The 12,855-nt window shown below is 39.2% G+C and overlaps 1 protein-coding gene across 1 annotated transcript in view; it reads right to left on the bottom strand.

Annotated features, from left to right (window-relative positions):
- Positions 1–9,189, bottom strand: part of LOC145989808 (monocarboxylate transporter 14) — a 277,996-nt gene extending 268,807 nt beyond the window's left edge. Inside the window, exon 1 of the mRNA XM_083125169.1 lies at positions 9,000–9,189. The gene's annotated coding sequence lies outside the window, so the exon portion shown is untranslated. The remainder of the gene's footprint in view (positions 1–8,999) is intronic.
- Positions 9,190–12,855: the final 3,666 nt, after the last annotated feature.

Genomic DNA, 12,855 nt, shown 5'->3' with positions numbered 1-12,855 from the left:
TTAAAGGAAAGTGTAAGCATTTAAAAGAAATAAGAAAGATCATCACTGTTGCTCTTCCTTATAAATTGTTGTTCTTCGAGGAAGAAAAATTATAAGGATTTAGTCCAGCACCTTAACACAGTGTCCCACGAGTCTCTCTTGACTAACACTGTCAAATGTGAAGTGATCAGTAAACAAGCATTTTGTCTGTTACAGTATCACAGGAAAAGAACATCGTCCTGTAATGTTCAAGCCTCTAGTTATTTTCCATTAGTAATGTCTAATCACAATAATCACAACTCCACTGCACTATTCTTTCTTTTTTCGTTCTTCTCTTTTTCTCTCCTTTACTCTACTCTCCACTTCCGTCTTCTCCTCTCCTCTCGTTTTCCTCCTCTTTTCTCTTCTTTGTTCTTTTTTCCTCATCTCTCCTCGAATCTTTTTCCATTCTCCTCACTACATCTCCTCTCCTCGTCTATCCTATCTTTCTTCTCTCCTCTACTTCTCCTCTTCTCCTTTCGCTTTCTCTTTCTCCTCTCTCTTGTAACCTTTCGTTTCCTCTCACATCTTTTCCTTACTGTAGACTCATCAGCGATGAAATACTAGAAAACCTATTTTTTTTCTTTCAGAAAGAATTTTGTCATTTGCGATATAATAGTGATATTTTTAATAATTTTATACAATAATACTTGTTTATATTTCTTTTGCGTATTTTATAAAAATCTATTGTGCATGTGGCAACCCTGAAATTGAGCCTAACTCTGCACGCAACCCACCAACGGCTTGTGTAAATTGGGTTGCCTAGTTTAAAATGTCATTGTCCTAAAACTTTTGAGAGACACTGTACAACAATACCTTGCTAAGCATTCACCCTTCATATTCGCCGGACTTATCGCCTGCTGATTTTTTCCTTTTTCCCAAGCTTAAGATGGCTATGAAAGGGCGAAGATTTAACGACGTCGCCGACATTAAATTAAATGTTACGCGTATTTTGCGAACACTTACTGTCAATGACTATCATCAATGTTTCCAAGACCTGTTCAAACGCTGGTCACAGTGTATTGACTCTTCTGGTGACTATTTTGAAGGTGATAAAGTCTTTTGAAGGTAATTACTTGTTTTGTTTCCTAAAAAAAATAAGTTCGTTTTTTTTATGGGCGGGTCTTGTATAAAAATGATACATTTAGTTCCGACCACATGAGTAAAAATTAGCAAAGAAGGGAATTTCCCATCCCTCCTGTAAATATCACCCTGTAACGCCACCACCTTCGCATTGCAACATGCAATTAAAGCGCAATATGGGAGATGTAGAGGTAAGGTCGCCCACATTCATAATCTCGGCCATTTTTTGAGATGGTGTGATCAGCCCCAAGCTCCAGCCGCATGTACCTTCCAGGATTGACCCATGTGCCCATTTATTGGATGCTGGATGAACCCCAGAGGTATTGCTAGAAATACTTCCACCCGAAATCATTCACCCCGGGAATCGAACCTGGGTCTCCCACTAGACAGCCAAACGCCATACCGACTGGACCGCCGTAACTCCGTGTGTGTAACATAAATGAATTCAGATCCATTTATTTTTTAGGATCTTCCACAAACACTCCAATTCCGTATGCTAAGTAAGAAAATGCCTTCGTAACTAAGCATTGATGTTGCATCACTTTCAATTATCTATGCAAACTATTAATAGCAGCCAACTCTGTGTAACTACGTCATGGCGTAGTGGTTAAGCTGTCGCATTGTAATCAAGCAATTTAGAAGACTACATAGCAGAATGCAAGGTTTTAAATGTGGCTAGAAGTCAACAAGAGAACTTCCCAAAGAAAAGGCAGTCAACCACTGATGAAATTCTGTTTCCCGCAGACTTTGTACTGTACTGTATAGTGTATTTAGGCCGATGCTATTTATATACAACATAATAAACGTGTTTTGTTACTATAAACGTTTTAATGCACTTTCTACTGTTCTTTTAGGTTATTTAAGTTAATCCGGACTTTCGTTAAACCGGTCAACTTATCCCCCCATTAGTCCGAATTAACGAGGTTTTACTGTATACACATCCAATCAAAACTCGAAAAAAAAAATCAGAACTAAACGCTCAAATTCAATGTAAGTATAGAAGCATTTGCCATTTTAATTAAAATCTAACAGATCTGTAGCCAGTGGCGGATCAAAGATCTTCTCTAAGCGGGGCGCTAACTTTTGTCCCTTTTTTGTCGTTATCTTCGAAGAGGCACCAATACACGATTGCTCTGTCTTTTTTTTAAGGAAGTGAAGATTAGATTTTCCGATACAGTATTTCGGAAGACGTATATACTACAAACATGCAAATAAACGACCATGGAGTGATTAAGATTCAAAATAACGAAAATTACCAATAACCCAAAAACGCACAAAAAAAAAACAAAAAAAAAACGTTTTGGCCAAATAAAATGGACACAAATGCTAAATATTAGGGTTTCAACTGAAGAGATACGAGCCACTGTTACCCTTAGCATGGTTTTTAAGATTCACAAAATATACGCCTTTTTGTCAACATCACAGCCCTTGTTTAGTACTCAGCGTGGTATTTGTATAAAGGGGCTGGGGGAAATTCCCCCCGTGGTTAGAACCTTCTTTGGCCCTGGGCATGGCCGTAGACAGGAAATGTTTTCGGGGGGGGGGGGTTCATCCATAATTGTTCCCATGGGCGTCGCGAGAAATTTGAATAATAGTAATAATAACAATAATTATATAATAATAATTAAAATTTCATAATAAAACAATTTTATTCCATAATAATAATAGGCCTAATAATAATAATGCTAATAATAATAATTATTATTATTATTGTAACCGCCCCTGTTGTTGTTATATCCTTGACGGGGCTTACTCAATCTAGCAGATGAGTGAATATCCAGCACAAGTTGTTGTTGTTGTTTTTTTTTTGTTTTTTTTACGTTTCATACAGTGTGTACTGAAATCCACAATTATTATAGTTTGTTATTAAATTTTAGATACCTTCAAGAAAAAGCTTTAAAAGTCTGATGAAAATTTTAGTCACAATGTTTTTGTTGTTTGACCTTAAAACTTAATTTTTTGGAATTTTGAAAAGTATGGAAGCAGTTATTATTTTTAAAAAACTTAGCCTGGTGCATGGATTGTCTCAATCGCGAATGTAATGCGCTACGAAATTGGAGATCCTAGGTTTGAACTCCTATCAAGGGGATTTTCAACTTTATCGAACAAGGAATTACAAATTTGGAAAGGGAACTTTGGGACAATCATAAGTGAATTTTCAGTCTATATTTCTTGTGACGCAGGAACAACACTGGAAAGAGGACAGCAGAAGTGAAAATGGAGGGGTCGCGGGCGGGTTGCGATTCCGGGAATAAATCCTGTTTCACTCAAGTTTCAGAATTCCAAATGTATGAAAATTCTAGCTTTATCGTTTCAACCTTGTCTCCTTGTATTTTGTGATGCTTCGAAAAAAAAAATGGAAAATGAGTTACAGATTTTGGTTTCTGAACTTCCATTAATCCAACATGTCAGAAGTTTCGGGGGGGGTTTAACCCTAGAAACCCCCCCCCCCTCTAAATACGGCCATGGCCCTGGGGCATACTGGAACTCTTCCCTTGGAAAATTTTCAGTTTTTCAACACGGAGTGCAATCATTCACACAGTACAATATGCGTGCAAAAAACTTAATGTAATGTTCTTTTCTCCATTCCCAGCACTGTTAAGTCCCACAGTTGTACCGGAAATTACACATTGATATACTGATCAATGCATTTCCTTACATTCCTCCATTAGAGAAAGTTGGTGAAAGCACGCTTTTTTGGCAGTTCCGGCTCGCCTGTGTAAAATAGGATACTTTCCACAAACAACTTTGCATTGCTTTTGAAAGCATTCAGATATGTTTTCCAAAACATTTCTCAATAAAGATGTTCGAACTCAAGGTATAACACTACCTACTGCTTTTACACAAATCTTTGTATCTGCATGGAGGTCGTGTGCGAAAAATGTTCCAAAATGTTTTGTCTATAGCTCTGATGGTAAGAGACCTGTAGGAAGGCCAAGACGAAGATGGAGGGACAACGTTGAGATAGACCTAAAGGAAATCGGTAGGGATGGAAAAGAGTATATAGATCTTGCTCAAGATAGGGACAGATGGAAGGCCTGTCTTGCTGCAGCCATGAACCTTCGGGTTTAAGAAGGCTAGAGAGTTAGTTAGTTAGCTCGGGATGGGTGAAACTCATGTTCATACCGGGTATCGAACTCAGAACCATGGTTAGCCAAGATCGTCAAATGTTACACACTTGTTAATGCTGCAGACTGAAATCTTTTCTTCTAAGGTGCTCTGTACACTTTCGAATTTGTTGAAAAGGGATCTTTGAGTTTTTTTGTTTTAAGTCTACTTTATGCACAGATAGGTTAATCAGGACTGAACCCACAGTCTAAAGTGGGATCCGGACCACTGTGCAATGCCCACAAACCGGGGGTCGAACCTAGCACCAGGGTTGTTAAAATTCCAGGAATCAATAAATTCTAATGGGTTCTATTGGGTTCCGTTGCAGGACCGGAACCTTCTTTCTCGTAGAATTTAAATTTGGTCCAAGTTCCGTATTAATTCATTGAAAAAAAGTTTCCTGCACCGTATTTTAATTGTTCCTGAAAAAAGGTTCCTGGACCTTATTTAAATTGATGCGGTAAAAAGGCTCCTGGACCGAATTTAAATTGAAATTGATGCGGGAAAAAGGTCCCTGGACCGAATTTAAATCCATTCAGAAAAAAGGTTCCTGGACCGAATTGAAATACTTTACAGATAAAAAGGTTCTTTACGGTCCAGAACCCATTTACGCTTGCTGATTTTCTCTCCTGGACCGGAATTGAATTTATTTAACATTCCTGGACCTTTAACCTACCTAGCATCCTTTGATTATAGGGCGACGGCAGTAGCAGCGATTGGGTGTCAATAGTAAGGGGGGGGGCAATGACAGGTTACTTTTTCTTGGTAGATAAGGCTCAGCATTAAGAGACCACAGTGCGGGGGTAAAAGTAGCAAAAAAGGGGAGGTAATTGCCCCCATACCTCCTCTAATCACAGCCACTGAGCGAGGGCGTTACCATACGCTATTAGGGAGGCGATGAAAAGTAATGTCTTCGTAGTAATGTTCTTTTCACTGCATCCTGCTACTGCCCGCGCATTGATATATCTCAGAACTCTTTCTTTTCTTCTTTTTGAAGTGTTAATAGAATGAATAACATATTTAAAGGGAACTGTCGGGCTTCAGCTCCCATCCTAAATAACGTCATCTTCACCAAAATATAATATTCATATCTACGCAACAAAAACCAAATATGTTAATTGACATATTTTGGCTCCGAAGTGTATATAAACGTTTATTATGATGAACTTGTGGTGCATCAGAATACAACATAGTGAACTGCGACAAAGGGTAGTTTTATCAGCTGCTGTTTCGTGATGAATCAATTGAGCAGATCAGACACCACACAATTTCAGAGAAACCAAAAAGACACGTTAAATTGTGTCAAACAGGCCCGTAGTCAGGATTTTATTTCGGGGTTTCTTTCCTTATCAGCACAGGCGTCGCCAAACATATTTGGAGAGGGGGGGCAGGCCATTTATAAAACTTTATTACCAAGATTATAATTGTCATTTTACAATAATACATATTATAAGTTATTAAAATAAACCTAAATGGAGAGATTTTGCTACTCGATCCACCAGACGAAAGAATATCCAACACAACTGTTGTCCATTATTTTTTTACAATGTGTACAGTTAGTGTACTGAAATTCGTAGTTACTGTATTTTGTTATTAACTTTTACACATTCCGTTAAAAAAGGCTTTAAAAGCTAGAGCCAAATTTTACTCATAAAGTTTATATTTAGTGACCTCTCACAAAGAAAACTAGTATACATTTTGAGAGCTGTGGATCCATTTATTCTTTGGATTAAATGGTAGAATATAAAAATGTAACTTGGTTCCTCTATTATACACTAAACTTCTTTCGAACTAGTGTTTAATCCTGCTATGGAAGTAAAATTAATTACCATTATACACTATTCAAATTAGATATTTGTAGGATTCCCTCCCCCTGGCTACGTGCCTGGTGTCAAATAATGCATCAAAAGTACACCAACCTTGACTTGATGCATTTTTCAAATTGTGTGTACAAAATATGCATTAAAATGAATATGGTAAAGAAACCAGAAAAATTAAAATTGACTTGCGAAATATTACTGAGTTAATGGATAATCATGATTTTTTTCTGGTATGTAACAATAGTACAGTGCTATAGTTTGCATATTATGTTTTTGTTGATATATTCGTGTTAGAACTGAATGTTTCAAACATGTGAGTTTTCAATACGTATCCTCCTCCCACAAAGAGTGCTATGGGGCAATGACGTGGGAACGTTTTTGGTTTGGATGGTACAAATTTCATATATATCTCTCTCTCTCTCTCTCTCTCTCTCTCTCTCTCTCTCTCTCTCTTCTCTCTCTCTCTCTCTCTCTCTCTCTCTCTCTCTCTCTCTCTCTCTCTCTCTCTCTCTCTCTCTCTCTCTCTCTCTCTCTCTCTCTCTCTCTCTCTCTCTCTCTCTCTCTCTCTCTTCTCTCTCTCTCTCTCTCTCTCTCTCTCTCTCTCTCTCTCTCTCTCTCTCTCTCTCTCTCTCTCTCTCTCTCTCTCTCTCTCTCTCTCTCTCTCTCTCTCTCTCTCTCTCTTCTCTCTCTCTCTCTCTCTCTCTCTCTCTCTCTCTCTCTCTCTCTCTCTCTCTCTCTCTCTCTCTCTCTCTCTCTCTCTCTCTCTCTCTCTCTCTCTCTCTCTCTCTCTCTGTGTGTGTGTGTGGCTGAATGGGTTGTATTACACAAATTATTCCGTGTCTGAACAACACACAGTTGTTCCTCGTAGCATCCTGCTTAAACTCAAATTACAAAGCATTTGCACGTACAAATATATATATATATATATATATATATATATATATATATAATGTGTGTGTGTGTTTGTATGTATAGTATATATATATATATATGTATATACACAATATATGTATATAGAACCAGTGTTACAAATTAGAGTTTAGGAATGTGTTCCCCAGACCTTAGCATGTTTTATCACTTTGTATCCATTATCAACGATTTTTCACCTCCTTTAAGATTTCTTGAAGAGCACGAATCAACAGATATCCAGTACTACAATGTATTAGCCTGTGGTAAGTTTGGGGTGGTTTCAATACTTCTGGATGGGAACATAGAGGCGATAAAATAAATTCTGTGTTTCCTACAATGAGGGCAGTGCATTTGTGAAATTATTTGATGGGGTACGAGAGATTCAATTTGGATCGAAGGGTTTAGAAGAATAGCGCACCCCGTTCCCGAAATTGCGGGTGTACAATGCATCTCTGTACCTCCCCCCGTTCCTGCGCCACGCTATGGGAAGGAAAAGAGACCCCTACACTGTTAAACTCCTGCCGCCTTTACCCCCAGGGTTGGCCCTAGGTACCCATTGATTTGAGGCTGGGTGAGCACCGGAGCCGCTTTATGCTGGGACAAGGCCGGAAATATTCCGACCCTAGATCACCCACACCAGAAATCGAACCTGGTTCTCCCGCGTCTAAGACCGTGTTATCAGCACCTACAGCAATATTTCCTTCCTCTCTTGAAACTGTATTCTGATACCTTCTAAAGGAACATTTTTCTATTAAATGTTACGATGTAGCATTATGTTCTCACCGGTTGGGAACGAATTTAGAGAAACGAGAAACAAAATCTAGATGTGGGAAATAATGCCTGCCCCCTTCACCGTGTTAAATTCAAACAATGCGTATTTATTGCAATGCATCTCACATTGGGTAATATCCTTGAACAGTCTCTTGGCGTCATTAATAAGATGATGTGCCTCGCCTGTGACGGAGTGATCAGCTTGATACGCTACGAAACCAGAAGTCCCAGGTTCGAGCCCTGATGTATTATTATATTCGTTCCATTTCGTCAGTTTACTATTCACCCTGCTCGTCGCGATTAATCCAAGGGGTAGAAAAGCGATGCAAAACGGCCGAAATAGAAGCAGTTTTTCATTTGTCTGAGATAAATACTCGTATTATTGATGTAGTTTGTATTGATTCTCTATCAATAATAATTTGTTAGTTTTGTGATGTTATTGTTGTTACGAGGGTGGGATTTGACGGTTGAATAAGGGGAATTTCCCCATTTGTTTACAGCATCCACCTTGTGGTTGTTGGCACTTGGGGAGATGGGTGGGGATTTATACGAGAGAATGATGATTCGCGACTATTTACTGCAATTTCGACCACTGGTGATATTTCGAACACCACAGTATGTTTTCGTTCTTCTTATTTTTATTTGGGAAGGGGGTTTGTCCCCCTTCACGGCATGTCCTCTTTCTCAGGTTCTTGAAAAATAAAGAAAAAGGAATTTTGGATGCTTGGAAAAACATCGGGAAAATATAGCTTCTAAAGTGTCTACTTCTAGTGGTAATTTATTGCATTTATGTTGGTTTCTGATTCTTTTAGGTTTATCAATTATGAGGATAAATAATGATTGGGTGAAGGGACACATCTGTGCCGAGGCTTGGACTCGAACTCGGAACCTCCTGACCTCCGTAGAAGAGTGGTTAGAACAACGCGCTACGACGTCAGGGGTGCCGGGTTCGAACACCCGGCCTGGGCATGGGCGTTCGTTGTGGTAACGTGGCCGCCTTGTAATCAAAGGGTCCCGGGTACGCATTGCACAGGAGCTCGAATCCAGTCCGATTAACCTTTCTGTGCGTAAAGTGGACTAAACAACAAATCAATCAGTCGATCAATCTTTGTAAGTGTCCTCATCATGTCATCATTCATCCTCATGTCGCAATTAGCCAAAAGTGCCAGGGAAGCAAACTCGGAACCTGTGGAACGAGAGGTGGCGTATACACAGGCATGTTTCCCACCCTTATTGGACACACTACTGTAATGCTATCTTTGGCCTAGAATGATGCTATTTCGTACTTACCTATTCGTCGAGGGCGGGAACCTTTCGTCAGAGTCTATGACTAGTCAGTCTTTACGCAGGAGTAGAATCAACGCGACTTTCATTCACCACTTTTCGTCCACTTCGCGAACGGAGACGAGAACGAAAACAAAGGAAAAAATAGATGAGACGGTGGAATCGAACGCGCGTCGCCAAGTACACTGAGTTCAGCTGTTTCCGTTCGCGTGTGCCAAACACTTCGTTGCCGGCGCACTGGTTTGCGACTCGAGGCGCTGTTATCGCCTGACGTGCTTCGACGTGACGTCACTGTTCGGTCAATTTTGTGCCGTCGGTATTCCTGCGGCGGCAAAATTTGAAACTGCGAATATCTATATTAGCAGTGCTTGGAAAAGGAACTTATTGTTGGACCTCGGGTTTTTATGTAATATCAAAGTACAAAATATGTACCTAAATATGTAACAATATTGATGTAGCTAAATATGTAGTGTCATAGAATATGTAATATTAATAATAATCGAGTATCCAAGCAATTTCAATAATTCTGCTAGTTATTTTATTTGAACCTAATCAACGTAATTTTGAAGACATAAGTTGATCAAATTAAAATTTGTATCAAATTTATAAACTCAAAAGAGCGCAGCAACGTGTACATATTTAAGAAATTTCCCACTGCATTGAGGCAAAACGAGCTGTTTGTAACTTCCGAAACAAATTGTAAAAAAAAGCGTCTACAGAAAGAACAATCGAATGAAAATACATAGCTACTTTTGTACTTTTTTGTAAAAGGGAACATATTGTGTAACTCGCTACGTACAGGAAAGTAGGTTTCTTGTCCACTGATGCCAAGTTTCTAGGTGCTTTGCTTAAAGCTAAAAGATAAACGAAAATATGTAACCAGAAAGGGGAGGGGAAAGAAAGTCCAGCATCTTTCGATAAATAATAGTTCCAGTATTCTTTTTGGTCTTCAGCCTGTCTTTCGACTTGGCAGTCAATTTTAGGGCATGCTATCGATAACAGATCCATACCGTCCGAACGTGGCACCTCTCTGTCTGCCGTAAATGTCAGTATTTTTGATTTCATAAGGCTGTTGAAGAAGGATTTATATTGGCTTGTGTGTAATTTGAAAGGACAGTTTACTTTCCCTTGGCAGATAAGGTTTAGCATAGTGCTGGAGCAAAAGTGGCAAATAGTGGGGAGGGGGCAAGTGCCCCCTGATCGCCGCTACTGCTTCTGGGGAATTCGGCTAAAGAAAATGATTTGGTCATATTCAGTAGTCAGTGAAACACAGTGGTGCCAGAGTAGCTCGCCGTCAGTGTGTACGCTCACACTAATTTACATGGTTGATTGATTTAGTTTATTTTACTTCGCTTTTCTGCCACTTTTGGTTAATTGCGAAGATGGGGATGAGTGATGTAGGGCCCGGGACTTTATGTTATAACATATTTTTCATGTGGCTTCGGATCTAATATTGGGGTGAGATCTTTACATATTGATGAAAATCACCCGAAATAGACAAACTTGACAAAGCATATTTTGACATATTTCACCAATTTCGCGTTGTTACAATATATTTCTTCAATTGTGTTGTAATAAGACATATTTCTGTATAATTTCGTAATTCTCTCGCACATAATCTATTATTTCATAATTTTTTCTTTGTAGCTTTAGCACAACGGATAGTTCATATTGTCGATGGCAGAATATGGAAATTACGGAGGAAGAAAGGTGCCGTCTTTTCTTAGTACAGAACAATAATACCCCACATTTTTATCCCGCCGACAATTGATAGCCATGCAAACATTATTGAGGAAAAATGTTCTCTCTCATTGTTGCACGGGAAGTAAAGAAGTTTCGTTCTAATTTCTTTGCCTTTTTCGCTTTTCACAATAATCAGTCAAAAGTAAAAATAACATTCGGTACATTACAGCCCTTACTCTACACTATCGGGTATGGGAGAAATTCTAGAGTACTGTTGTGCATAGTTTTGGCTTTACTGGGAATATTTCTGCATTTTTCTGATATATTTGTAATTTTTCATGACATATTTTCCAATGTATATGACATAATTACATACATAATTTACAGTTTTATAGGACATAAAGTCCCGGGCCCTAGTGATGACATGATGAAATTGATTAATGGACACTCACAAACACCCATGCCGGGATTCGAACCCGGTATCCCCCCGACGTCGTAGCGCGATGTGCTAACCACGGGGGCCCGCTAATTTACATTGTGTTTGTTGTGTCGTATGGTAACGTAGGAGTCGGGTCGAATACCAATCCAACGTGACCATGCGCTTATTGATCCGTTTGACCGAGACCTTCACGCTAAGACAAACATGTCGAAGGACGAGTCGGGAAGAATCAGAAGTGAGCAGCGGACTACATCTCGGAATGCATCAACGATGATTTATGGATCATTCTCGAATGCCGCAGCACGGTTAGATTGTGGAAGGAGAAAACATATTTGCAGGACGATACTTGGAATGCCCTCAGTGGCGACTGGAACCGTCCCGAATTAATTTCTGCTGAAGGTCGATTGGATATTGTGCTAGCGATCTAGCGGAGAGTGCAAGGGAGTAGATGAGATCGAATTAAGGTTCAAGAACAGGCAAAAGTTGCAGCTTCGATGCTGGCAGTGTTGCCACAACCTGAGAAGTAAAGGGTCATTTACGGTGAAACAAGTTGTCCGGTAATGCATATATTTTTGGAAAGTACTCATCTTAACTAAGGTACAGGTGAAGTCTTAAGGGCAATGGGTTCGAGGTTAAGGAGATAAGGGGTCTCAAAGTTAACATGGGAGTCTATGGGAAGACCCTAAAAATCCGTCGCCCACTGACGCTGAAGCACTAGTGTTTCAATCCAAACTTCGACTCGATCGGAACCGACAAGTGTTTCAAGTGCGACGAAATTGCATTTGTAAAGTGTGTTCACTGCGACATGAGCATTTGTATGAGCCACGCACTGTTTTCTGAACTTCACATTGATTGTATAACTCTTTGAATCCAATTACCATGTTTTCTGCTTCCAAATAACAAATTACTTTCAAATTTCATAACAAAATGTGTTGCTATTTTTTTGTGTTCAGTAGTTGGACATTTTTTCCTCTAAAAATCTCATCACACTATTTTCGCAGTGAAACACTAGTGCTTTAGCGTTAGTTGGCTACTGATTTTAGAGTCTTCCCATAGACTCCCACGTTAACTTTGAGACCCCTTACCTCCTTAACCTCAAACCCATTGCCCCTAAGATTTCACCTGCACCTTAATTAAGATGAGTACTTTCCACAAACATATGCATTACCGGGCAACTTGTTTCACGGCACCCTTTACTTGTCAGGTGCCAAATTTTGTGGTCCAATTTTTTGTCTTCTTAGAAAAATTAAACCCACCATCGCTAAACTCCAACTGTAAAGATAACGCCAGCTTGGGCAATCTTGGGATTGATTGAAATAATGAAATAAAGGAAGGAATAGAAAATTAAGTTTATTGGTATCAAATTTCACACTTTGGGAAAAATAAATACTAAACTTTTCATGTCAGTAATCAGCATTAGGTTCATACTAGCTTTCTTAAAAGGCCACAAAACACACTGGAAAAAGTACTTAATTTTCGCATATAAATCTAAATTTTTAATTGTGGCTTATCTTTGAAAGGGGAGTAAAATTAACCGAATAAAGAGCTTCAATGTATATGAGTTTATATGTTCAAATTTTCCTGTAATTTTGACATTTCCCTTCTCACAGAAAAAATTGCGTGAATTTCCGCTTCGTGTGGCAACATTGAATTTTACATGCCGAGCGATGATGAAGGGGGGTAGGCAAGCACATCTTCGCATCCCCTGGTGCTGCCTGTGTTTCGTTAGGAATAAACAGT

The sequence above is a fragment of the Lepisma saccharinum genome, chromosome 7 (assembly GCF_977018435.1).
Source record: "Lepisma saccharinum chromosome 7, izLepSacc3.1, whole genome shotgun sequence".
Lineage (NCBI taxonomy): Eukaryota > Metazoa > Arthropoda > Insecta > Zygentoma > Lepismatidae > Lepisma > Lepisma saccharinum.
This window is presented reverse-complemented; position numbering and strand designations above follow the sequence as displayed.